Genomic DNA, 27,103 nt, shown 5'->3' on the forward strand with positions numbered 1-27,103 from the left:
GACCTATAGAGTAGTTCAGGACAGTGATGTAGCCAAGGGGGAGGGGTTCTTGGGGTCCAGATCTAATTCCATTAGATAAAATGAATGGTGCGTGCTGCCGCGCCACCGCACTCAAGCCCCATTATAATGGTGGCACTTAGTCTGGACCCCCCCTTCCCAAAATCCTGGCTACGTCCCTGTTCAGGAATGTCAGCTGTAACAGTGACACAATAAGAGGACCAAAGAGACATCTTTGGCAGTGCTATCTGTACTCTGTGATCATATCCATCTGATATTTCCAGGTCAGCTAATACATGTAGCCATGTTGCCACAATCTCCTAACTGTGATTATATGTATCTGACCATGTTAGCCCTATTCAGAATTTCTTTCATCATGTGATTAGAATTGAATTTGAGGGGGGGGGGCAGATGTAGAGATTAGCCCATTGGACCTGGCCTCTTTGTTGTGTTTTTGTGGCCTGTTCCTTCCCCTCCCTTATTTTTCCTGTGTTGTAAATCTTGCAGGGAGCCTACATGACCTAGCAATATTGAGGGCTGCAAGCGTTGCTGATGAGGATGCAGTGTTTGGTGGGAGGCACCAGGATTGTTTCCACTCTTTTACTCTCGTATGCAATCATAATCACATGGGAACTTAAACAACTGAGTAAAGTTATTTTGTTTAATTGATACATTTAATTGATGACTGTCTGATCCTGGGTGGTTTCAGTCTAAGCCTTTGGTCATCCATCTGTTCATAGGATTCAAGGGGGCTGTTCTGTCCTCTCCACTGTTCCTCTATCATCTTACCCGCTCTCATAAATCCACCATGCTCACTGCAGCTTCTGTGTCTGTATAAAGAAATTGCTTCATATAAAGCTATATACTCCATTATAATGCGTTATGTCTATACTGTACCCTCCAGCTGCCCTGATTTGGCAGAGACAGAGCTGATTAATCCTCGGTCATCTCACTTTTTTTTACCTTCTTTCAAAATGCCCTGGTTGATGTCACTTGGGGCAGAGGGAGAATTGTCTTGCTATGCCCATCCCATTTGGCCTGACCGCTACCTCCTCTGGCCTTCAGAATCCTGCATGGCTGCTGCTGTGCAGGACTCTGAAGACTCCTTGGGCCCCCCAAGCCTTTGGAGTCCAACATGGCTGCTGCTGTGCAGAATGCCAAAGACACTGACACCCACCCACCCCCAGCCACTGCTACATATGACGGGTGGCAGTGCATCCTCCGGAGCGATCATTTAAGTTCTGGATGGCTGCTGGCAGCCTTTCCCACTTGTCCAGTAGCAGTGCGGGTGTACCACCCCACTGGGTAACACTCTTCTGGGTTTCTCTCTCCTCTTCCCACTTTCCCCCTTTGTCTTAGGCATAAATTGGTTGTGGTAAACTGAATTCACAGTGCAGTAGTAGTTTTTACTAAATTAACTCAGTAGAGGAGTGTGTAGAATCTTACCCTTCCCATTAGATTCAAGCAAAAGCAAACTGCTACAACCTCTCATAGCTTGTGTGTTCTTCTTAATAACATTTTGGCATCTTGATCACACTCTGATGTTATTTGGCCTAGCTTTTATCTGTGAAATATTGAAGGTTAGGGTATGCAGACTATCTACCAATAAGGCTCTTTTTATTATATATATATATATATATATATATATATATATATATATATAGAGAGAGAGAGAGAGAGAGAGAGAGAGAGAGAGTATAGTATATATAGTATAAAAACACAATTTATTAAAACCATGAGTGAATAGCAGCACTCCCTTGGAGCAGTAGACAAAGGGTATCTTAAGTTTGTCCTACCTTGCAGGGCTGGAAGTGCAGACATACCAGTTTGCCACATGTGCTGATCTCTTTCTTTCCTGTCTTCTTTCAATTAACCTCTCCTTTGATACCTTGAAAGGCAGGGTGTGGTTGCTAAAAGATCAGCCTTAAATTTTAATTATTTCTGTGCAATCTTAACTGATGTAAGCCTTTCCTGATATTTTATCATTAGTCAGTAGGGAGTCTACTCACGTAAATACCCCAAATTATGGCTTTTCTTCCCTCACTTAACGGTGATGATTCATGTTATTTTGCTTATTGTGCATTCTCAGACCCAGCATGAAGCCACAAATTTTGTTTTAATATCTTGAAATATTATGGAAACACTGTTAGGGTTTTTTTCTACAGACAGCTCATAAAGAAAAATAAAAATTCACCACTTTGTATGTGTGCAGCACCTGCAGATTTAATTAAACCTTTGCTCCTATATAATAACAATAATTATAACTGAGAAACCTAAAAGAATGAGATCTCTACACACAGTTCTAAGTGTTTGCAATAAGTAAAACTGTTTAAAATGGAAGGCAAGAAGTAATTACACATCTCAAGATTGTTTTTTTTAAAGAAAATAGTTTGGGAAAACATACATGTAGAGTATAAAGAGACAAATATTAAGGATGAAGTACCACAAATGAATATGGAGTTGCTTGGTGTTTGTAATTCAGAGACTCATTTGCTGACAAATCAGCAGTAAAGATTAAGTAAAATCTGCATTGTGTGACTGAGGAATACAGATTAGCTTGAAGGAGAAAACTGGCAATGGAGAAACTATTTTTGCACAGTATATTCATTGAAATGTTAAATCCTCTACTCTGCCTCAATCCTTACACCAAAACGTTGAAGTGCAATGATTGAGAATTCTTTCATCATCACTTCAGAAACAAATGCTTTGTGCAAAGTATTGGAGGACAGTGGCCTGAATCCCATTTTTAGACTCTGCAAAGGTAGAGTCAATACATCATTTGCTGAATGGTGACTCCACCTCTACATTCTTTTGATTCAATCAATCTATTCTAGTTGGCTCTAGTGATTGGCCTTGGGTTAGTGCTACTCAAAGATGTGGACCCTGGATCAGAGTTGGTCTCTGAGTCCCTGGATGCTGGCCCCTTAAAAGTTTCCAGGAAGGAAATAAACAAATATAGTGATGGTCTCTGGCATGCAGGGGGGGGGGGAATCATTGCCATTCCTCCAATCAGATATGAGAAGCATTTACTTATTTATGCCATAATGCCGGCCCCCATTAATTGTATATTTGATAATATAATTAATAAGACAATACAGTGAGCTTTTGGTGTCCCCTGGGGCTTGGTATCTAGGACCCAGCATGAATAAAAAAAATCTGTGGATACTCAAGTTCAATTAAATACAATGGCATAGTAAAACAGTGTCCCTTACATAAAATGGCAAAATTAAGATTTGCTTTTTCGAATTTTGTAAAAATATATATTATCAAGCTGTGGAAGGTTGAATCTGTAGATAAAGAATCCATGAATACCATGGGGCAACTATAATATTTTTGAGACATACTAGCACTGTGACTAGAAAAGTAAAATTTTCCCAAATAAATCTATTTATTGGTGCCAATGAGAGTAGACAGAGGGCTTTATCACACCATCACCTTTCATGCTGCAGTCATGTGAGCTAAAAATAGAATGCTAACATACCGGCAAAGAAGCAGCCACCACCACACTTCTCCTTGCAGGATTGGGGCTGCTGGTGGTATTGCACTCCGTTCCCATTTTCTCCCTTCTTTTCTCCCTCCTTTCCTCTATTATGCCTTTCCTGGCATGTCTTTTGGGGTTTTGGGGGGGTGTGTGTTAGTTTTTCTTTCAACATTTTTCATGAAATTATGGAGCTCCGCAGCCCCATTTGGTCCCTTAAAACAATTCTTTGAAACTTTGGGGGTTTGGCACTCTGAAATAGCAAACCCCCCCCCCCAAAAAAAAAGTTGGGGAGGAGGAGACAGTCACACCATATGACTACCAATCGCATGACTGCTGTGGGAATGGCTTTTCACACCCATGACTGAAAAGGTACAGGTCAGGCATGGGGCAGCTATGGGAGGGAAGTGGCGTCATGCAATCAGTGTTGCCAATGCCACTTCTTTCCCATGGAAATTGCAGCTTAAAAGCCATGTGTGATAAAGCCTTGACAGCCAACATGGTGTAGTGGTTTGAGTGTTGGACTAGGACTCTGGAAGACCAGGCTTTGAATCCTTTCTTGGTCAGACAAACCCATTAAGTGACCCTGGGGCACATTACACTCTCTTAGCTTAAGAGGTAGGTAACGGCAAATCTTATTGGATTAAAGTTTGCCAAGAACACTCTATGATAGCATTACCATAAGTTGGGGATGATTTGAAGGTACATAATAGCAACACAGTAGAAACAATGGGACCTTGATAGTTCAGTACTTCTGGAAGTCCCATTAATGTAATGGGTCTATTTTAGTTGGAATGAACAGTAGGGTTTCAACCATATTTAGGTTACTATTAAAAAATATAGTTATGTATGACTGACACTTGCTAAAAAATGCTGCAATCTTGTGTTCAGTGTTCAGTCAGTCATGCCATTTTCCATGATATTCCAGTCCATTCTCTCTTCCACCCGTTTTCTGTTCAATTGAGTAAACATTCTATCGTAACTGACCATGATCACTCTTCATTTGGTTGTTTTGGGGTTTCCTAGCTACAAAGCCAATGCGGTTTTATGTATTTCCTTAGACTTGGGGTTTCCTTCAGCATGACAACATCTCTGCTTTGTGATGGTTTGTACTATTTTGGCTACAAAAGCAACAATCACTCACTGACCTTCAGAAGTAAGAAGGCTGTTTTATCTATTTCTGTACATGGATAAAATCAAATATGAAGACTTTTCAAAACAACATTAAAACTGCTTGGTAATATGTATTTGAAAGTACATCACTTCAATGTAAATCTGTTTAGAAGTACAGGGTAAATATCTAATAAAATGCCAGAAGGTAAACATGCTATTTGTAGTAAGATTGCTATATTTCTGGTAAGCAGGCAAACTATTTTAATGTAATTAAAATATTTTTATTAAAACACAACTTGTCATAATATAAAGCAACATAAATGGGGAAAATTACTACATTTACACGTTACATATACTGACATACTACATATAATAATAATAATAATAATAATAATAATAATAATACAATAACAAAAAAAGGAAAACATGTGATTTCTAATTTATTGAGTGATGGTTATAATTATTAAATTCTTTTACCTCCTCTAAATGAAAATATAAAATTAGATCTCTACTTATTGGTCCACGCTTCTATTCTTCAAATCCAAAAATTTTCCTTTGTTTTATCCTTTAGATCTGTTGGAGATTATCACATGGGGGCAGGACAGAGACATGATCGCTCCCCCATCCTTATCCTATCCTTATCCTGTCCTTGATAGAGCAAATGACAGCTGACGCGAAAGGTTTTCACACCGGCAGCATAGATCCTGTCATTAAAGCAGCATTGTGATAATGGGAAATCTCATTAATACATAATGCTGGCCAATGTCGCTTTAATGACAGATTCATGACAGGTTATTGACAGGATTGGTGCAACTTCATTTGAAATCATTTGGTGCCATTGCTGTCATTCATGCTTCCCGGATGGGATACGTGCAAATGACATGTGAAAATCCTTCCCCCAATCGAGTGGGAAGGACAGGACAATTATGAGAGAGGGACGGGACAGCCCTCATGTGGTAATCTCTTTGTTACATATCCTTTAAAAGGAGAGGGAGACTTATCCACAGGTCATATCAAAATCCATAATACTGTGCACCCACGTTATACGCGGGTGTGCTATATGTGGACTTGAGCGTATGCGCTCAAACCGCGGGGAGCGTGAGGGGTGCAAGGGGCAGCGCGTCCCATTCCCGTGGCATGCACCCCTTGTGCCACTGCCGTGCCGCCGCAGGCACGAGCCCCATCCGTTTGAATGGGGCTTAAGTATCCACATATTTTCTCTTACACGGTGTGTGTGTGTGTGTGTGTGTTCAGAACGGATCCCCCACGTAAGAGAAGGGTGGACTGTACTGGCCCCCAAACTTGACCTTGACTTGTATGTGAGGTTGACTTATTGTTGAATATATGTGAAAAATAAAAGTAAATCTGTTTTCTTTAACAAGCACAGTTGCAGCGAGATGTGGGATCGTGCAGTGATGTCCTAAGTCTCTTGGAACTTATTGGTGCTTGCTACTGAGTAGATGTGACTGGTTTTGCCCTATAAGTATTCATTTTCCTGAAAGGGTTAAAGACAGATTTTGATTGCTTATTGATGTCTAATGATTAGTGTCTGTTAAGAAGAATAAGTAGTTTGTTAAACTTTATTGTACAGATGGCAATTGGAAAGATTTAGATGTAAAGTGAATTTTCTGTAATACTATTTTATGACTAAGACCAGCTGGTTTTATTAGTTAAATAGCAGTAATATGTTTGAAAAAACCTTTAGTGTTCCTGTTACTGTAGTTGTAGAAGTGCCAAATCCATATCATGCAATTGTTGCTTACAAAAATAAAATTCCAACTTGTTTAATGGATAAATATATTAGTAGGTTTATACATAAAGGAAAAGACAGTTCAAATAATTAATGTATGTGGGATGCAATTGGAATGTCCTTTATAGTTATTTTTTGAACAATTACCCTATGTTTAAGTTTTTAAGAAACAAATATTAGTCTTATTATTTGCAAACAGAGTGCTGAAATTTATTCCTAAAAAAAGATTTCACTTATATCCAGAGTCTGCCCCACATGATGATTCTATGATTCTATGTAAATCAGCAAACATGAGTTTTAGAACTTGCATTCACAAATAACATATCTTAATTGTACAGACCTGTACATGTTGTCTTGTTCCAGAACTGGATGTAGTTCCAGGCATCTCCAAGGGGTTTTTTTATGACAAACATAGCACAAGTTTTATCAGTGGTATACTGTAATACACAGTAGACAAGAATTCCAGTCCTTGTCTGGAACTTTTACTAGTAATCTAGTACTTTTTCACAGTCAGTGGTAGAACTCACTTTTTTTCTTTTTGGAATTCCTTTGTGCACTGCTTTAGCCACCATAAGTTTGCAATGTGATCCCTAGTGCCTTTTCATTTCCTGAACCCCACTTGTTTGCATTTGATAAAACTCTTTAGAATTGCAGCCTTCTGTAAGGATGCAAAATGAAAATTCTGGTATGTTATTCTACTGGTGTGATTTTTTTTAAAGTGTGGAGACAGATACTGTAGCTGTCTGGAAGGATTACAGCACTGTAGTCCATAGCCACTGAAAATAATGATGGTACACCACTGATTTACTGATGTTAAATATAAAAAATTCTAAACAAAAAGTGGTAAGATTATTCCTCAAATTGCTAGGCATGGCACATAAATTAAAAATAACATGGGCCCTGCCCACAGGTTTACTGTCTGAGGCAGTGGAGAGAATTATGTGGCTCTCCAGACATTGTTGGGCTGCAGCTCCTATCATTCCTTACTATTGTCTATGCTAGCTAGTATTGTAGACATGGTAAGGAATGTAGTGTTGACTTTGAAGAGAGTTCTGAAAATACAACTAGTGCAGAATGCAGTCCCTAGATTGATCACAGGAATCAGATGGATTGATCATATAACACCTGGCCCATCTACAATTAGGATTGCTGGTTCAGGATTCGCACATGCCTTGAGTTTTCGAGGCCAAAACCTGAGACCTAGGGATGGCCCCTGGTGATGTCACTATGCATTATGCATTAAATATCAATCACAGTTGCTCATAGCATTTCATTCAGATATATATACACAGGTAACATGTTTTTCTGTTTGGAAATAGATAAATCTTAGCTAAAGGGGCTGTTCCCAGATCAAGGTGAAGTGAGAGTTCTCCTTCTCATCTACTTACGTAAGAAAACAGAATATGAAACATCGAACCTAGCCTTTTTGCTTCTAGGCAAAAGGTGTATGCAGAGCAGAAAGGAGAGGGTGATCTTAGTGCCACAAAACTGGGAAGGAAGGAGGAAGATAACAAAGCAAATACTTAGGCCCATTGAATACTTTTTGCAAGTTGTAACAAATCAAGTTTTGCACATTTTTAGCAAAGTGCAACTTTGATAGGTGAACTGCAGATTTGGACACAGTCCTTTCCTTATGCCTGGAGCTGATTCTCCCAAAACTGGAGAATTAGTACCCTCCTCTCTCACCTGAAGATGATTCACAAAAGCTGGAGATTCTGGGCCAGCCCTGAGATTGCTGCCAATCCATTTCAAAATGTAGCCTTTAACCTTAAATGTCGCCTTTATATATAGCCTTTAACTTAAGCCTTATGTGGCTCAGGTCCTCAATATTTATTGGAACACATCTCCTATATCTAAAGCTCAAAGAGTGGTAATAAGAGGGCCTTTTATGTGTAATGCTATCTGCAGGAAAATCCATCAGACTTCAGTGTTTCCTTTTTCAGTGCCATATTAAGCTCTCCGGTTATTTAATATGATGCTGGGTTTTAAATATTGGCCTTCAATCTATGTGTTATCTGTAAAATGTGTTCTTGGAGGTGAGGTGTTGTTTTATATAATATTTTTGTATATATTTCTTTTACATAGTGTGTATATGGTTCAAATATCTTTCCCTGACCCTTCCCCCCAAAAGACATAAATATATATATTTACGGTACACTTTTTAATATTTCATCTGTAAGATTTCTAGAGTTTTCTGTGGAAAAAGTCTTCCAAGAAATAGAATTAAGACCATAACATATATGAGATTTTTATCCAGGAGTCCCTTAGGGTCTGTCCATCACATTTTACTTGCATTGATGTTATTTTGTTATTGTTGTTTATATGCTACTTTTTCCCTTTAAAATATCCTACCTTTTCCCCTTGAAAAATCATATCATATCGTACAAAGCTATACATCTTTAAAATTCTTACCATATAAAAAAAGTAAAAAGAATTATACCAACAGTAGAATTAAAAGCAGTAAATTGTTCTTGGAGATTGTTCTTGGAGGAAGAATTGCATCATTTGCAGCAAATTTAATATTTATGTTTGACTTGAATGCCCATGGATTTTTTTTTTAAAGAAATGGGCATTTTGTCTCAGCTTTAGCATAAAACCTTACTATAAAATAATTAGAACTGGGATTGCTTCCTCAAATGAGAATCAACTGAGTACAATGGACTTTTGTTATACGCTGGGGTTTGGTTCCAAGATCCTCCGTGTATAACAAAATCCGTGGATGCTCAAGTCCCATTAAATATAATGACATAGCAAAATGGTGTCCCTTATAAAAAATGGGAAATCAAGGTATGATATTTGAAATTTATACTTTTTTGAACATTTTCAAACCATGGATGCTTGAATCTGTGTATAAAAATCTGTGTATAAGAAGGGCCGACTGCATTTCTTCTTTCACTTTCAATATTACAGAGAGACGCTACTACTTCCTATGTAAAATTTTACAGATTGATACACACATATCCTAAAACTTGGGGACAGGCTTAGGTTTTGCATTTAAAATCTATCAAAATCTCTCTTCTTCCTTGTGTTTGTATGTAAGTGCCTATGCATGTGCATGTGCATGTAAACATGGGAAGGTATGAATAAGAGAAGATCACACAAATAGCAGGGGTTAGTGAAACCTTTAGCCAAAGTACCCTGACTGTGCTTTTGGACATCAAACAGCTTCTTCATACAATATATTGCAGCATATGTCACTTCTAGTTCACTTTTCACTATCTTCAGGAATTAAGATAGAGTGAATATGTTTTTCACTATATTCATGGGTTTTTATACTGCTGGGGATATTAGTATGACATCATGTGAACAAAGACGGCTAATTTTAGAGAATAATTCCACACTGCGATGGCACATCTGCTCCCAGTTCTCCATTTGAAGGGAGAAGGGGGTGAAAGTTTTCTCTGAGACAAGGTAACATGTTGTTCATGATTTTGTCTCTGTCTTTCTCTTCTTTGTGCATTATGGGCTTGTTTGCAGGCTAAAAAAAACCAATCTGTACGCAATGAAAAGGGGTGTAGTCTCTGCGATCAATTCACATGAATTCTGGATGATTCACATGGAATTTGCAGAGAATCTGAGGGCTTTAGTCCAATTTTTCAAAACTTACCTTATACCTCAAAATTTCCCCCCAAATCCAGATTATCTGTTTCAGGTGCCCCAAAGCAGATTTTGTCTGGAGATGAGGTTGGGAAAAGTTTTTGGTGGGTGAGACTGGTTGGTTCTGGTAAGCCTGGTATATATCACAAAGTTTTATGTTTAACTATGAGAGAAGCAATGATGGGGTAGATCAGGCTACCTGGTGGGTGCGGAAAGTGATCAAATGAAAGGGGTGGAGAAAGTGATTAGATGAAAGTGGATGAGGTGGAAAGTAAATGTAGGCATGCAGATCTCCATATGAATGAGTGAGTGAGTGAATAATTGGGGAGGAGGAATCACAACCCCAACATATTCACTGTATCTTAATTTAAGTGTATGTATGTGCATATTTAAAGGTCCATCCCTCAATCACTGTGGCAGTGAAGGGAGAAAGGGGATTGGATGAGGGAGGCATCCAACCAGAGTGAGCACACACAGCCATGTGGTTGATAATGTGAAAGAGAGGACCTGTGGATTGCCCCTTGGCACTGAAGTGTATATGTCAGGGGGAAATGTGTGGCTGGTTGGGCTGATGTCACCTTGCTTTGTCTATTTGTGTGTAGTGTTAACAGGATCATTTGGGGGTCACTGCTGAGCAGGAAACTGTGAGGTGGTGCTGGGTTTTCCCCAGTGTAGACACACGCTATGATACTAAGGCTATCCCTGTTACCATTCCAGTTTGCCGTGCAGAATACTAAGGGATAACTTCAGTTAATGTACAGTATCATAAGACATGCAAGAATCAAATGTGCTGAATTGGCACATGTATTTTTCCAAACCTTCTACAAACACCCCCTTAAATATGTAAACAGACTAAAAATTTCTGTCCCCACGGTTTGAAAGAAGCTGATCTGTAATTCCTTTAAGGCATGTAGGCAAAACAAAAAAAGTACAAAATGTTAGTAGTTTTAAGCTCCATCTTTTCCAATTTGGCAGGAATATAAAATGGCTCATCAGAAACTGGCTTAATATGCCTATCAGCTGCATAAAGCATGGGCGTGGAGCTTGCAGAGGGATGTATGTATCATCTGTTTTAGATGTATTACAGAGGTGATGTCAAGGTGAAAGCAGACTTGCAGAATGGTTGGAAATCATTGATATTCTGACTCTGAGGCTGTAAATGGCTCTGTGGCAGATGGAGTCTTTGTCAAGGAAGAAAAATGGCAGCTCTGGAGCATCAGAGATGTTTTTGCTAGCAGCTCAGCTCACAGGCTGTGACCTTCCAGTGTTCAGGAGTTACGTTCTTGCTATAATAAATTGTCTTCTGCTTTTATTCCTTAAAAGTAGATAAATAGTAGTCATCATAATTCAAGACAAATTGAGTTGTTTCATTAGAAAAGGAACGTAAGCCTGCTTTAGTACCTAAACGTTAAACCAATTTCTTTTACATCTGTTTCCTTTCCTGAATGAATGAAAAACTAGGTTGTTGTTTTATTTTTATTTTATTTTGCTTTGTAGCTTCATGATTAAAAAAGGAATGAAAATGTAAAAGATTATTCTCGTTCTTTAAAGCTAGCATTGCTTATGAATACCCAGGGGAGGGAGTTAAATATAAGACATTTAGGAATGCAAATATTAAATAAATACATTGCTGTGACTGACTAGGGTGATTGAAAATGTGGAACAGTACCTTCCGAACTTTTTGGCAATTATTTGTTAAGTTATATTTCACCATTATTGATGGATTATGTTATTCTACAACAGATTTAAGTGTCAATATAGGTTATTTCATTGATTTGAACTTACAAAGATTGGAAACTGCAAAGCATAATGGAGGAAAGAATCATGCTGGTCTGTTTCTGCCTAATACAGCCTTCTGTTATGCCTTTTGAATAGTCTACTGTAAAGGAAAGAATAAAAGATGTTCTTTGCATGTTTGTTGAGGCCAGCTAGATTTGAAGAAGTGAAAAACTGTTTTACATCTTTTGGTGTTAGTCCAAACTAATGATGCAAAGGATATTTTTGGATTGTGTTGGCTTCAGAGAATAAAGGGTATCTTTACAGATCTCAACACAATTTGAAAGTTTTTTGTATATTTTGATATTTTTTGCAAAAGTTTTGCTTGCAATCAGAAACAGTATTTTTCACAATAAAATGCAATAATTGTGTAAAAGTATGTTGCATTTGTACACAATGCATTTTTATTCCAAATCATTATGTGTGCATGTGTATGTGTGTCTGAGTTGAGGTCTCAAATTGTTTCCAAAAGGCTCTAATTTTGTTTAGTCAAGACAGTGATTTTTCTGAAGTGCTTTGTCAACCAATTTAGAATGACATTTGCCTAAAAGGCTACTCTATGAAAAACATCTATTCCAAGCATCTAGTGCTAATAATGTTCAACTAACTTCATAGCATTGAACTACAATTCATAGTTCATTCTGTAGTGGTATAAAGAGTTCTATCCTTAGAGAGACATGTGACTAAAATATTTTTTGTAAATCTGGATCATAATAATTTTTAAGCATTCTCTAATTAACTAATTTTGAATCTTCTTCAGGATGGCACTCTCTTGAATTTATATGATCCTTTGTAGGTTAAGGGTCATCTGTTTTAAGCAGTAGTGGAAGTATTGATGTCAGTAGCCCTAAAAGCACATCACATCATGTAAAAATGTTCAGTTGGATCATTGACCTGTACTGCAGTAATAAATAATTGTTAAATTTAAAATAGCAAACATTTCACAACTATAACCTGGCTGGACTACTCTTTATCCTGCTTGACATTTGTTAGAATTATAGAAAGCAATTGCAGTTCATCAGGAAAGAAAGTGACCTTATGCTTTCCCGGGTCAAGGTTGTAGCATTAAAATCTGTTCTATCTCAAACCTTTGCGATTATAGTCTTTGCTTCACAGAGTGAATCTACTCTCAGTTTAATTGTTCCCTGTCCTGTGTTCAATTCATTTGTAAATGTACTATGAATGAATTTCTGCAAGGAAGAAAAATAATCCTCAGAATGATTTTAAAATGATGATTCAGGTTAGTTTACATCTTTGATGTTATTGCCTCTCCTAATATCTTACACTTTAATTAGCATTAGGCCCTGCCATTACAACAGATCTATGAAAGCTTCTTAGCTGACAGTTGTCATGGAACTTCAATCTTGAGAGTGAATAGAAAGTAAGAATATGTCAGAAATGGAAGTGACATTAAAGACCTTTGAACTCCCAAGTCTATGGTGATGCCAATACAGTAACTACATTTAGACTGGTAAGGAATGCAAGATTGGCATCTGTGTACATGATATGTGTGAAGCGTGACTGCATGAAAGGAATTTGATGATGTACTTCTTTGACATGAGCTTATACTGCAATGGAAGAGTTTTGTGCAGATCCAGTCCCCAAAAACACAATTTAGAATTTCCTGGCATATAATTTCCATTTGGACTGACTGCAATACTGTGCAAAGAATGACCATCTGAATTATTATTATTATTATTATTATTATTATTATTATTATTATTATTATTATTATTATTACAGTTTATTTCTATAGCATTTCCCTCAATAACTTTCTCATTTCAGTAAGTTCAAAATAATAACTGGAAATCCTTCAGTTGTATTTGACAGCTATTTAGGCTTGTGCTAGTCCTGTGAAATTCATGTTTTCTTTCAAGCTTTGTGTAACTAATATGTCATATCACAGAGTACTTGGTGGTCTCATATAGCTAAGGGGCATTTCTTGTTTCATAAAACAAGCTGGATTCTCACTTGGGCCCATGTTTATGCAATTTAAGAGCTTATTGCACGGAGCTTGGGGAATGCAAATGGTGAGGAACAGAAGGGAGTGGAAAGGAAACAAAATGGGGAAATAGTGATATTATCGCACGGGGGAATGCCACCGATGCTGCCGGAAGTCCCCAGTCTGTTCCCTATCTGTCCCATAGGAGGCAATTTTGAAGGATGATTATGAACAGTTCTTGAAGATCACCTCCTGTGGTATGGATGGGGAATGGATAGGGGACTTCCGGCAGCCTCAGTGGCGTTCCCCCGTGTGGTAATATGGGTGATTTCCCTGTTCCCTTCCCTTCCCTCTCCCTTCTGTTCCACACCATTTGTGTTCCCTGAGCCCTATGTGATAAGCTCCATAGTTTCACAGGTCTGTTGTCTGCAGAACCTCTTGAGAATCCTCTTTCTACACCCCCCTTTATTTTATGACTTCTAATTTTGCTATTCATTTTGTGCTTTTATTTCTCCAACAAATATTCCGTTTCCAGTTTATCAGGCCAGATTATTCTATAGATACTCACATGAAATCTTAAATTAGGGATGATTGCATTTTTAACTTACTCCAAAATTGTGCTACACCAGCACAGAATTGCTTAGGATAGTCAGGAAACAATTTCTTCACCCCAGGCATAGTGCCTATGCTTGGGCAAGGATGCCAGGATGCAACTGTGTGGGATGTTTTTTTAAACTTCAATTGTTGTACTAGACAGCATCATGTGAGCAAGACTGAGGACAGTAGTAGCCTAATATATTATTATATGTAGTTGTTATACATATTATAATATTGTTAGTATGTGTTTTAATTAGGAAGTAGCTTTAGGTATGAATTAGAATTAGTGAAAAGGCAGCCAAGACAGGGACTGTATATTGGTCAAGTGCACTTTACCAACCAATGTTTCTTCATGAATTCCGGTGTAGTTTATGCAGATGCCTTCGTAAGCTGTGTCAGTTTGAATTAGGGTTCTATGGTAGCAGTGGTTGATGAGTTATTCCTTTAGTTAGTAGCAATGCAGCTATTTCAAAAATTATGGGTGCCATGAATTAGGATTAATTACACCACCAGAAGGATGTACTGATCATTTTCTTAGTTGTTAATTAAACCTAGTTTATACACTCTAACAATATATTTTGGAAACCTAAAACCTACATGTTGGAGGGTTTTATTTTTTACATGTTCAAAAGAACACTGTTGTCCACTGACAATTTACAAATAGTATTTAGAACTCTGTTTCTTTAAGATATATGTCTGCATGTATAACCAGGAGACAGGATGCAATATCATAAGGGTATTTAAGGTTATTTTAATAACACCCAATAAGATGGTGTTCTCCTTGTGTATCAATAAATTAAAAGGTAATTGCACATTATAGTTCTTTAGTACAGTCATCTGTAGTTATTAGAGGACAAAGAAGACAAGTATTAATTCATGCTCTTTTTGTTCTTAAACTTTCCATATGGGTTTATATATTAGTAAGTGGCCGCATGCATCTACACAATGTGAATGGCAAACAGTTTTGATAAGAAATATTCCCAACAGTTTCCCAAAGAAATAAACGTCTTTTGTCTCCTTAGTACCCATTGATTTTTCCTTCAAGGGTACATTAACAATGCTGATGGAACCTGTGCAGTTGGCATCTACATTTAGCAAGGGGGAAGTGTTAAAATAAAAAGTGCTGCATTTATAATATTTACACAATGGTGTGCAGTAGTGCTGTGTTTGAAGCTGTGCAAACTGAATGGGGGGGGGGAACAAAATTCGGAAAGCGGTGAGGGGGGGGGTAATCGGAGAAAGAACAAACGATGCAAAAAGAAAATGACACAGAGGTCTTGGTTTAATACATATGTATTCCAGGTTGATGGTTGATTTCATTAGCAAATCTCATTGTTATGCAATGTCTGTTCTTCTGCAGCAAAATGAATATTCTCACAGGCTGTGTGTCTATTTTCTGTTGATGGATAAAGGAAAGGATATATATTTACTGCTTTTCATGGTCGTTTATGAATTTTCTAGAAAAAAAGCAGAGCTTTGGATTCTGTGCCCCCCTTCCCCCTCTAAAGCTTTTAAGAGCTGTATATTAATGAATATTTTAATACATACAATCCAGTATAAATTAACTAGCATTACAGTGGAGATAGTCAGTGTGAATTCAGCTCCTTTTTTCTTGTGCTATGGGAGAGACGTTAGGCTGAAAACCTTTTGAACACTGTCATTCCAAGAAAGCAGAGCTTTATTAATCTGTATAATAGCAAATATTCAGATACAATCTTTTCCTATCATCTCCGTATGAAGCTGATACAGGGATGTAATTTCCTTATATCTGGTAAAATAAAAAATAAATAAATAGATGCCCATATTCTCTAACTGGCTTGGAATCTGAATGCTTTTTCTGGACAACAACATCAGTAGTGCAAATGTGGAAAATTACAGTTAAAATGCTTACCTTGCCATGTTCTGATTTTGTCATAGCATATAGGAAGAAATATAGTAAGCCGGACTTCAGAGAGGATACAGTGCATTACTTCTAGCATGGCTTCTCAACCAGGGGTCCCTGGAACCCTAGGGTTCCTTGAGTATTTGCTAGTGGTTTTGCAAGAAATTGTGATTTAATTAATAAATAAATAATGTTAGATATAAATATATTTTTCATGCAAGAGTTCCCTATAATAGTTCTGTATTTCTCCAGGGTAAAAATGAAAAAAAGAAAAAGAAGGAAGGGGGCTGATTTTCATTCTCTGAGTTCCTGATTCAAATCCAGCTCAGATGATAACAAGCTGGTAGAAAAAAGTGCAACATCACCAGTGGACTGCCTTGTTAATACTAGATTCTCCTCAACCCAGCATAATTCTCTGAATGTTTGAGCACCAATATTGTGCTCTTGTACCACTTTGATAAAGACTAAAGCTATATTTTTTACTGGAAATCTTGTGTTTAAAATGTTTAATGTAAAATGTTTTAAAATGTTTCAAAGTCACTTACTGAATCAAGGGTACGTACATAAATGTTCACTCACTAGGGCCTAATTGATTCAATGGATCTACTCTAGTAGAAACTTGGGATATAGGTTTTCGTCTTTTAAAAAGTGGCTGGTTTGTTGTGACAGTTTTGAAGCAGAGTTAATGTCATGTGGTGGTGATATTGTGTAAATCAGGTGCAGTAACACATCAGTGAAACTAGTAACAGCGTAAATGCTTTACTGTTTCATGGGTGGTTAGAGGAGCTCATGAAGGAGACACCTTGCTGAAGCCTCAAAGAAGTAGTGGTGTTAGTCTCTTGCAACATAAAAAAGGAGGGAGGGAGGGGTTGAAAAAGAATGTAGCAGCACCTTTGAGATGAATTCATTTATATTTTAGCATAAGCTTTCATGGATATAAATCCACTTCTTCAGATGCAGTTAAGATGTAGTTTCATCCCACTTCACTTGTCATTTCCATCAAACAGTATCCTGGGATGCCATAGACTTATTTGCTAAATGTACATTACATTTCTGAAAATATTAAGTATGCAAGAGTCACTAGTAGCTCTGCAAGAGAGAACAGATTAGTATTGTTTTGAGCTGTAAATATGGTTTTTTGCAAAGGTTTCCTGAAATCTGAAATTTATTTCAAAGGTTTCTCCATGGTACAAAGGCTGAGAAAGCTGGTATAGATACACTATCTGGAAGACGGCCTGGAAATTGCATGTACCCTGCCACAAATACCATGATGGATGGTAACATTGGCTAGACCCATTAATGTATTAAATAATAACATGGCTGCCAATGATTCAAAGTGAAATGATTTAAAGTGTTGCTAAACTCTAAACCCCAAATGTTGTTATTATTTTGGGAGTTTGTTCTCCTAGATAGCATGTTAAAGGTCAATGTGACCGGGGTATCAAATAATTAGCATCTGATTAAAATCAAGCTTAATAGCTTTAAGCAGTGAGTCAAAACACCAGAATACCAAAGCAGAGTAATAATATTAATCAGAAAATCACATTAATAGAAATTTTAGATATAAACTACCCTGTGGAAATTCTATACAGAAGCTTTAGAATCAAAATACAGTACCTTTTAACCTTAAATCTGATGAAACATTTTAAAGTGCTGTTGCAAGAAGTGTGTAGTGTGACTTTCTTTTTATAATATGTTACTATTGTAGAAGAACAGAACTCACTGTATGTGGAGGAGGACAGAGCCACCTTCATCTCCCCAAAAACATACACTGAAGAGCTTGGATACAGACTTTGTTATTGGCATGGGAGGGGCCAAAGATCTCCATGTTTCTCTGAGTGTCATTTTGTTTGTGTGTGTTGCATGCCTTCAAGTTATTTCTGACTAATGGTAACCTTCAGGCGAACCTGTCATGGGGTTTTCTTGGCAAGATTTGTTCAGAGGAGGTTTGTCATTGCCTTCCCCTGCGGCTGAGAGCATGTGACTTGCCAAAGGTCACCCAGTGGGTTTCATGGCCAAGTGAGGAATCAAACCCTGGTCTCCAGAGTCATAGTCCAACACACAAACCACTACACCACACTGGCTCTCTGAGTATGGTTTTAGACTTAGGCTAAAAGATGTATATCATCCTTGAGACATCCTCATGTCATCCTTGAGACATCCTAGGGACCATAAGATATCGTAGACCTCTTTTTATTTTTTTGTGAGCAAAGAAAAAGCACGAAGACAAGGGTTCCTTCATTGCAGTCAAAATATTATTATTATCCTATTTTTGGTGCTCTAATAATGACAAGGGGAAGGAAGGGGCACATCAAGGGAGTTGATTATGTGGCTAGCATAATAGATCCCTCCTATTCCCCTAACATCCTTCTGACAAAGAAGGGAAACCATGGAAGCCCTCTAACTGGCATGCAGACATACCACAGTTAACAAGTACATGGATTCCTGGGCCTTACTTCTTTAACAGAAACTTTGGTACCAGAAATGGAAATAACATGGAAAGAATAGGGATAGGTTCCTACACCATAAAAAGGAAGAACAGTTCAATATGTTTCAACAAACTTTATATTCAAAACTAACACACATGAAATGAAACTACCTGGTCACATAAGCTTTGTATGGGTTAAAAAAAATCTTATACAGATTGTTTGAAAGCTTCTTCCAAAGTGCCTTCTGGGGTGATTTTTTTTTCTTTCAATAGCTTTTCCTTACGATTTCTATTTTGGTAGCCAAACTTTTAGATCTATGCTTTGTTAACATGCCGGGGGAGCTAGTAAAGCAGGCAAATCTGCTTTCCACTCTTCTTTCTGTTTTGCTCTTTACACATGTGCAGTAAGTGATTCTGGCAGCACCACATACAGTAGAATCCCATTCTTCTCCACGTCAAGCTTTGTTTCATTTACTACAGACACACTACTGCTGTCCAGCACTGAAAGTCTGTCTTTCTCCAGCCCTCCATTGCCACTCTGCTCATGCCAATGATGCAAAAAAGTTCCAGCTAGACAGAAAACTAAAATGCAGGGAGGCTGGGTGCCCTCCCATAAAAAAAACCTTTGTAAAAAGGAGCTTCTTTGTCAAAGGCTTTGATAACTGAGATGTGCTTGTACTTACTTTCCTTTTACATCCTATCTTCTGCCAAGGGCTTTCTCTCTACTGCTCCCATAGGATTGCTATGCTTTAGAAACTGTCACAAGCCATGGGCTAATATAAAAGGTATGGTAGGAAAAACATGGATGCACAGGGAGTGATAACTACAAAGGAGGACAAGGCTCCACAAAATGTAGAACATTCAAGATAAATGTAGGGCATTCCAAAATCAAAACTAAAAACATTAATTTATATAAATATAAATTACTGGTAATGCTTCTTAGTCATGCTCAAAATGTAGGACATTTTAGAACTCCTGGACAGAAGTCTGAATGTAGGACATATCCTGGGAAAGGAGGACATTGGTCACTCTGAACTTGAGTTATTGCTGAGCAGCCTCTGTGTTTCAGCCACAGATGAACTGCAGATGTTCTTGTATGTGTTCAAGTAGTTTCCGGCTTATGGCAATCCTACAACAAACCGATCACGGGGTTTTCTGGGGCTGGGAGTGTGTGTCTCACCCATAGTTTCCATGGCTGAGTGGGGAATCGAACCCTGATCTCCAGAATCATAGTCCAACACTCAAACCAGTACACTCTTGGACTACAGCTGCTGAAGCCTAAAGCTTGAGAGAAGGTCTACCACTGACTATGAAACCAACAGCAAAGAATTGAGCAAAAGTGACCACCCAAGAATTCTGTATCCTACTATGAAATTGAGAGTAATATTTTTCATTAATATTCTCTATGTGGATAAGACGTTTGCTCAAGTGTTTCATAAGGGTAGGGTGTCCCATCATCACCATCATCATTAGCAACAGCAGCAGCAGCAGCAGCAGCAGCATGGCCTCTTTGTGTATTCAATCAGGTTAATTTGTCTGCTTCTTCAAGGAATAGTAGCATAATTTAAGGTCATCCCAGGACCTCAACGAGGTTAGCAGCTGCTTCTCTCCCATCTATATGTAGAATGTTCTTCAAAATGACCCCCAGTGTGGGAGAAGGGGAAAGAGGGGGCAGAAAAGAAAATGATCAGAAAGCTTCTCTGAAAAATTTCTTCCAAGACATTTCAGCCCACATTTATGAAAATATAATGGAGTCAGGCATACCTACAAGGGTGATTAACTGCTTTGAAGGTCTTTATGGTAATTGCACCCATCCTATGGATCCCTTTGTGAGCTAGACATTTTGTTACAACTTTCCACCCACTTGCTGCCAATTGGGTAAACAACAACAACCCTACCTCTAGTTGCCAAACACTCACATTTTCATTCTAAACAAAGAATGCGGAAAGGATGCACCTTTTTAAAGAAGAGAATTGCAAATCCCTAGGGGTGGGGATCCAGGAGTGCAGGTTTCTTCTGAAACATGGCAAGTATCCACTGTCCACGTTGTCTTAGTATTAAAATTAATTTCTTTCTACTGTTACATTACTGAATACTGGTGGCCTTCCTATTGAGAAATGGGAAATTGCCCCAGGTCATGTCTATTTCCTAGTCAGATGAGTGCTGGAAACAGCAGACCCTGGACTCTTGTGCTCTCTTTAGCCATGCTGAATCAGACTTGTGATTCACTAATATTGGGATCCCTTCCATTAGGAAATGACTGATCACCCCAGAGGGTCCTAAAGTGTCAAAGAACTTTCTGGAATTATAATATCCGATCCTGTCTGAGAGATTCCTGAAAGTTGCAGGACAGTAACCTTTTTGTTCCAAGAAGACTGATAAAATAACTTTGCCTAGCCATCAAAAAACAACCTCTGGTGCCCAGTGTGTTTTTAAAGAGAAGAGGGGAATGTGTTTGGGGAGCTGAAGGGCCAGCTGAGACAGATTTAGGAGAGCAGACTGTCTGTTCTTCCACACTGCAGAAACAAAGCAGTTTGATACCACTTTAAATGGTTTGGCTCCATCCTGTGGAATCCTGGATTTTGTAGTCTGGTGAAGTATTTAGCCTGGTTTGTTAGAGATCTTTGTTGCCTCACTAAATTATAAATCCCAGGATTTTGTAGGCTAGAGTAATGGCAGTTAAAGTAGTGTCAAATTGCTTTAGTACTACAGTGTAGTTACATCCTGGGTGGGTGAGTGCTTCCCATTTGGGTTGGGAAATACATTTTCCCACAGATCATTTTTAAGCATTCAGATGTGAGTGGAGTGGGTGGACATAACTTGGCTATTTGTATGCACATACGTACACATGTACACACACACACACACACACACACACACACCTATCATTGCATGTTCAGAAGTAGATTTTTAAAGTGCATCACACAAGCATCCAGTGCCAATTGGGACTTGCATGGACTTGATGACAAATGTGATTCATCTTGGGTGTATACTTATTGTATCAACAGACTCCTGAGGTAGCTGCAATTGTTCATTGTCACACACTTCACAGGGCCAGCACAATGTGAGAATTTGTGGCATTGCTGTGGCACTACAGTCTTCAAGCCTAACCGTATTTATTTGATAGCACATTTATTTCTTTGATAGCCATTGTATTCCCCATTACCATATACGAATGTAAGGGCTGGACAGTGAAGAGAGTGGATAAAAAGAAAATCAATTCATTTGAGCTGTGCTGCTGGAGAAGAGTGATAAGAATACCATGGACAGCCAAAAAGAGAAACAAGTGGGTCCTTAAACAGATCAAGCCTGAAATCTTCCTGGAAGCTAAGATGATCAAACTGAGGCTGTCATACTTTGGTTGTATTATGAGAAGGCATGACTCATTAGAAAAGATAATAATGCTAGGAAAGGCGGAGGGAAGTAGAAAGAGAGGAAGTCCGCATGCCGGATGGCTAGGCTCCATCAAAGAGGTTCCAAGAATGAATTTGCAGGGCCTAAGCAAAGTAGTGGAGGACAAGGTGGTCTTGGAGATGTCTCATTTACAGGTTCGCCATGAGTTGGGGTTGATTCGAGGGCAGTTAACAACAACAACAGTGTCTCCAAAGTCCACCCAAAACATTTTATGGCACTCTTTCCATATAAATCAGTTTTTATCTGAAAGTGGTTTGGATGTTGTTTAACCAAGTGTGTGCACTCCCTGCTTGTTCAAAGGACAGGTGAAATCCCTATACCTACCTTCCCAGCCTCTTTTCCCCTGTTTCATTCCTTGTTTGTGTCCTCATTAATTGGCACCATTTTCAAATCTTTATTGATAATGTTTTGTCTGGGTTTAGTGAACTGTGTGGGATGGTTTCATATTTGAATGCACATAACAGTTGTACCCAGTGTCTCAATGGGCACTGGTGTGTGGAATGTGTGCAGTAACACAAATCGTGAGATCCTAGTCTTATTACATCAAAATTGTTAGATTCAGGAGCAGAAGTTCTTCCCTTGGAAAATATTTAGAAAGTAATGAAGTAGTGATTCACATGTTCTGCCTTAATCCCCAAACCCTGCAGTGATATTGAATAGTGCATGCTCCTGACACCACAGCACCTCTTCATTTGCTTCTCCCACTATGCCAGGAAAATTGGGCATGTCTGAGGAAAACGGCAGAAAAATAAAATCTTCACTTATTAGTACACAAGTCTACTTTTCTCCATATGATTCATCATACTTTACCATGCATTTCTAGCTGGCAGCTTCCTTTGGATGATGTGTTTGTACAAGACAGTTGTTGTGTAGGATTACAGGTGTTATGGTTTATTACTTATATAAATAATAATAATAATAATAATAATAATAATAATAATAATAATTTATTTATATTTTCCCACCTCTCCCATCATCACTTAAAAGAACAATGGAGGAATGTACAGAAGTATATAGGAGTAATTGTAGAAATTATAGATGAATGTGCAGATTAACAAGAAGCCAGAGAAAGACCCATCAAGCTAAAGACTTTAGTAAGAAGACCAAGTGAGACACATTTTGTAGAGATTCAAGAAATCACTATTTAAGGCATTCAGGAGATCTTTGGTTTTTAAAAAATGATTTTAAGCATATCTAGATCTGATGGTAAACATGGAGAAAGTGGATTATGAAGGGCCAAGTTGATGTGTTTGCACTGGGAGGGAAGTAGGAAAATGACCTTCTACCTGCATAGTGCAATATAAGGCTGTGATGCATCTGTACACAAACCTAAATTCTACCTACCTCTGTGGCAAAGAATGTTTACCAAATATTTACTATTTGGTGAAATATAAATGCATGGTGAAATTATTTGCCAAGATTTCTTTAAATATTTTAATGCAGGGGGAGGGAAGATAAAACAGTTCCTTTCTTCTCACAAGAATTTAGTCCTTTTCCAGGAAGCTATGTCCTCTATCTATGGCTTGCCTGTAGCAGATTTACCATCTGTTGGGCTATCAAAGTACATTGGATTTGTATCACTTGTAATAAGGTTCATTCTGATTAGTTTCCAAAGGCTGAGGGGTCAAACTATGTGCGACACTAAATGCATTGTCAGAAACTATATCTGAGTTTGTTTGTTTTTAAAAAATACTGCTAAGTACATGAATGCATGTGTGTGTGCATGCACGCACACACTGATTTTCATAGGGCAACAGTATGCTTGGAGAGAGATTTAACCCTTTCTTCCCCTAGTTGCACTCCAGACAGAAAGGCCGGTCACACAGATTCACAGATGTTGCCGTTAGCCGTATGAAAAATGTTGCAGTTTTATTGCAGTTTCTAATGAAGGGGATGATTTTGATGAAATTTGCAGCTGGGAAAAAGAGAATTAAACCTCCTTTCTCTACATGCTGTGGTATTGATGAATATTATATCCACTGCCCCTAGTGTTAAAAAAACCTAAACAGAAATGGAAGCTAAAGGGGTTAATAGGCATTAATAGGTTGTGCAATTTGGCTTATAGGCTTGGTGACAGAGAGATTAGTTTGAAGAGAGTGAGATCTTATGAGGCAAGTGTTATGTTTTACTCAATAAAAAAACCCGTGCCACTGAAGTGTTATCTCCATGACAGGATCTCTTGCCACAGCACCTATGATACTTCCCGGTGTTGTAGGGTCATCATCTTGGGTATTTCCTTGCTAATATCAAGATATTCAGCACTGGTGAAGCAATATGATGCTGATGATGCAACACGTCATGATAGTATCATGTGGTGGGGTACCACTTTTGGTGAAAGTTTCTTGCCAGTGGTGGCTGGTGGTTGCTGTATCAGTGGGTCAGTGAATTGTTGCTGGTCTTCACCAAAACCTTTAAGGAGCTGTCTAAGGTGTTGAGCCATCTTTCCAAAACAGATTCAGTGCCCCACATTGCTCATTTAAAGTTTGGATTAACCCCTTTACTAACCACCCACCCACCCATCTAGTCATGGGAACCATCAGCCATCACTGCCCCATACCAATGATATGATACATTTTTGCTCTCACTAGAATCCAGTGGATGCTGGTTTATTCAAAGGCAAGATGCTCCTTAAGCTGATGTTAGGTTCTTATTCTCATTGCTGCTCAGATATACTCAGAATTTAACATTTATGAATGGCTAGCATTCTTCTGTTATCTTTAGACATCTCAAGATATTTTCATCCATATATAATGTGACAGTGGTCCATTCAGCTAAGTAGGCTATTAGTGGGAATTTTCATTGGGGATGGTCTGACAGGACCATAGTGCTTTGATTCTGTGTGGTCTAGTAACTGAAAATGTCAGTGCTGTGATTTTATATTGGCGCTGTGTGTGTGTGTGTGTGTGTGTGTGTATTATATTGGCTAGGTCCTCATGTGGCTATTGGAAACCAGACTTCAAGGAGTTAATTTACCAGTAATATATGTGATAACAGGGTCAGTGTTGTGTAGTGGTTTCAGCATTGAACTCTGGAGACCAGGGTTCAAATCCTGGCTCAGCCTTGTAAGCCCACTGGGTAACCTTGGCCACACACTCTCAGCCTCAAAAGATGGCAATGGCAAATCCTCTCTGAAGAATCTTACCAATAAAACCCCAAGATAGGTTTTATGATCACCATTAAGTCATAAATGATTTGAAGCCACATAGCAGCAACAACAGAATTAAAATGAAAAGGACCCGGTGCATAACCTTTATACTTGGAACTATTCAGCATTTCTTTTTTATACAATCGCTTCCCCCTCTCTTTCAAAGCAGACATTTGTATATACTGTGTTTCTATCTGAAGCTTGATGCAGCTTCCTTATTCTCTGAGAAGTTTGGCAGTGGCTACTTTTATATCACGGGTGAACATTTAAGCTTTGCTTACATTTCAGGAGATTTCAGTTTCCTGTCCTTTTAAATTTTTTTAAAAGTTTTTCTTTTGGTAACAAGGATCAGACAGAACAAAAATTTCCAGTGATCTGTTTGTCAAAGGAAAAAAAAGGGGGGGGGGAGGTGAGCCTTTTGCTTGTGGAGTGTGTTTTTTAATTCATGGGTGTTGCCAGAGTTCAGCAGAACAATTTCTACCTTATATTTTGCAAGCCACATACTTCACCTGGGTTGGTTTTGATCACATGAGTAGGGATGTTTACTGGTGATCTAAGTGCTCCACCTGCCTTTCAGTTTGTTTACCAGGAAATCAAGATGTGCAAACTGCAGGAAGTACTATTTGACCCTCTCCGGCAGTATCTCATTACAATAATTGCTAATCTCTGAATAAGACAGCCATGTTTTGTGAGTAACATAAGGAGGGAGAGAGAGGTTGTGTTGGAGAGATTTTTTAGGTGTTTCCACAAATAGAATGGTTGTAAATGCTTGCTTCGGATTATGCTTCCTTGATAGCTTTTGATAATAGACATCTGCTGACCTCTGGGGTCAGTAGAGCTGGGATACAATAGTGTCTGTTCTTTCATTCCTCTTAACTGGAAAAAAGAAATATCACGGCTTGTTGTTTTGGAGAGCTGTCACTGTTCTGTATCGAAAGGATAATGGCTACTTCCTGATTAAACCACTATCCACAGTAAGCTGTTCGTATTACATCTCTATTCGCCTGTGAAGGGAAGAGTGTTCTGTGATTCTCTTTTAAAAAAATAATCAGGGAATTGTTGGTTTAAAACGTTTATGGGATGTGGGTTAAAAGCTTTCATTTCAGAGAAGCGTTTCCCTTTTTTTGTTCTGTTTTGTATTTTTCTTCTTAAAGTAAGGGAATTGTTTAGCTTCTTTAGTACTGAAAAGCTGAAGGAACATTTTAATATATGCATCTGTGAGTTTACGTATGCACTGTTTATATTTAGATGCTGTGTTTTAACTTCTGAATTAAAGATATAAGCATCAGAGAAAATATATTCTTGGGAAGTGAGATGCCATATATTGTTAGGAAGAGTGAGTGACAAATGTTTTCCACATTATGTGAGCTGAAGAAACAAGAGGCAGTTGACTGTTTTGTAATCTGTGGAATATTGTTTTGTACATCTATTCTAGACTAAAGCACAATCCATTTTTAAAATTAAGTTTACTTTTTATATAGGTTGTTATGCTTATTCTAATATATATATATCACATTGCATGGTATAAGTAGAGAGTTGGGGGAATAATGTGGAAGATATATAAAATTTAACTTTGGTTATCAGTACATCATGCACTCTTTTGGTTTTCCCAACATAAGTTGCAAGCAAGCGAAAACGAATTTTGTTTCATTGAGTTCAGTAAGAAATAATTAAGCATATCCTTATTTTCTCATTGACATGAGCAGGGATTACATTATTTTGATTCAGTTGTATCCATAATTGTAATACTTTTAGTAGATTTAGTAGCAAAATCCAGTGTTAATGAAGGCTGTGGGTCAAATATTAACTGCTTGGGGGCAGAATGTCAGTTCAGTTATACCAGCTCCAAAACTAAACTGAAATTTACAGAAAAAGTGTCATAGTTACATGGGGGTGGGGTGGGGAATTGACATCAAGAGGCAAGGTACAACCAAATTAAAAATAGTTATTATTTTAAATTGCTTAAGACCATAGTATTGTGTAT

The 27,103-nt window shown here is 38.1% G+C and overlaps 1 protein-coding gene across 22 annotated transcripts in view; it reads left to right on the plus strand.

The window, feature by feature from the left end:
• BAZ2B (bromodomain adjacent to zinc finger domain 2B) overlaps positions 1–27,103 on the plus strand; it is a 296,772-nt gene that overhangs the window by 93,287 nt on the left and 176,382 nt on the right. Inside the window, exon 1 of one of the 22 annotated variants that reach the window (XM_042447128.1) lies at positions 25,798–26,093. The exons of the other annotated variants lie outside the window; for them this stretch is intronic. The gene's annotated coding sequence lies outside the window, so the exon portion shown is untranslated. Of the gene's footprint in view, positions 1–25,797; positions 26,094–27,103 lie in introns of those variants that run through there. 22 annotated transcript variants of the gene reach the window in all.

The sequence above is a fragment of the Sceloporus undulatus genome, chromosome 1 (genome assembly GCF_019175285.1).
Source record: "Sceloporus undulatus isolate JIND9_A2432 ecotype Alabama chromosome 1, SceUnd_v1.1, whole genome shotgun sequence".
Taxonomy (NCBI): Eukaryota; Metazoa; Chordata; class Lepidosauria; order Squamata; family Phrynosomatidae; genus Sceloporus; species Sceloporus undulatus.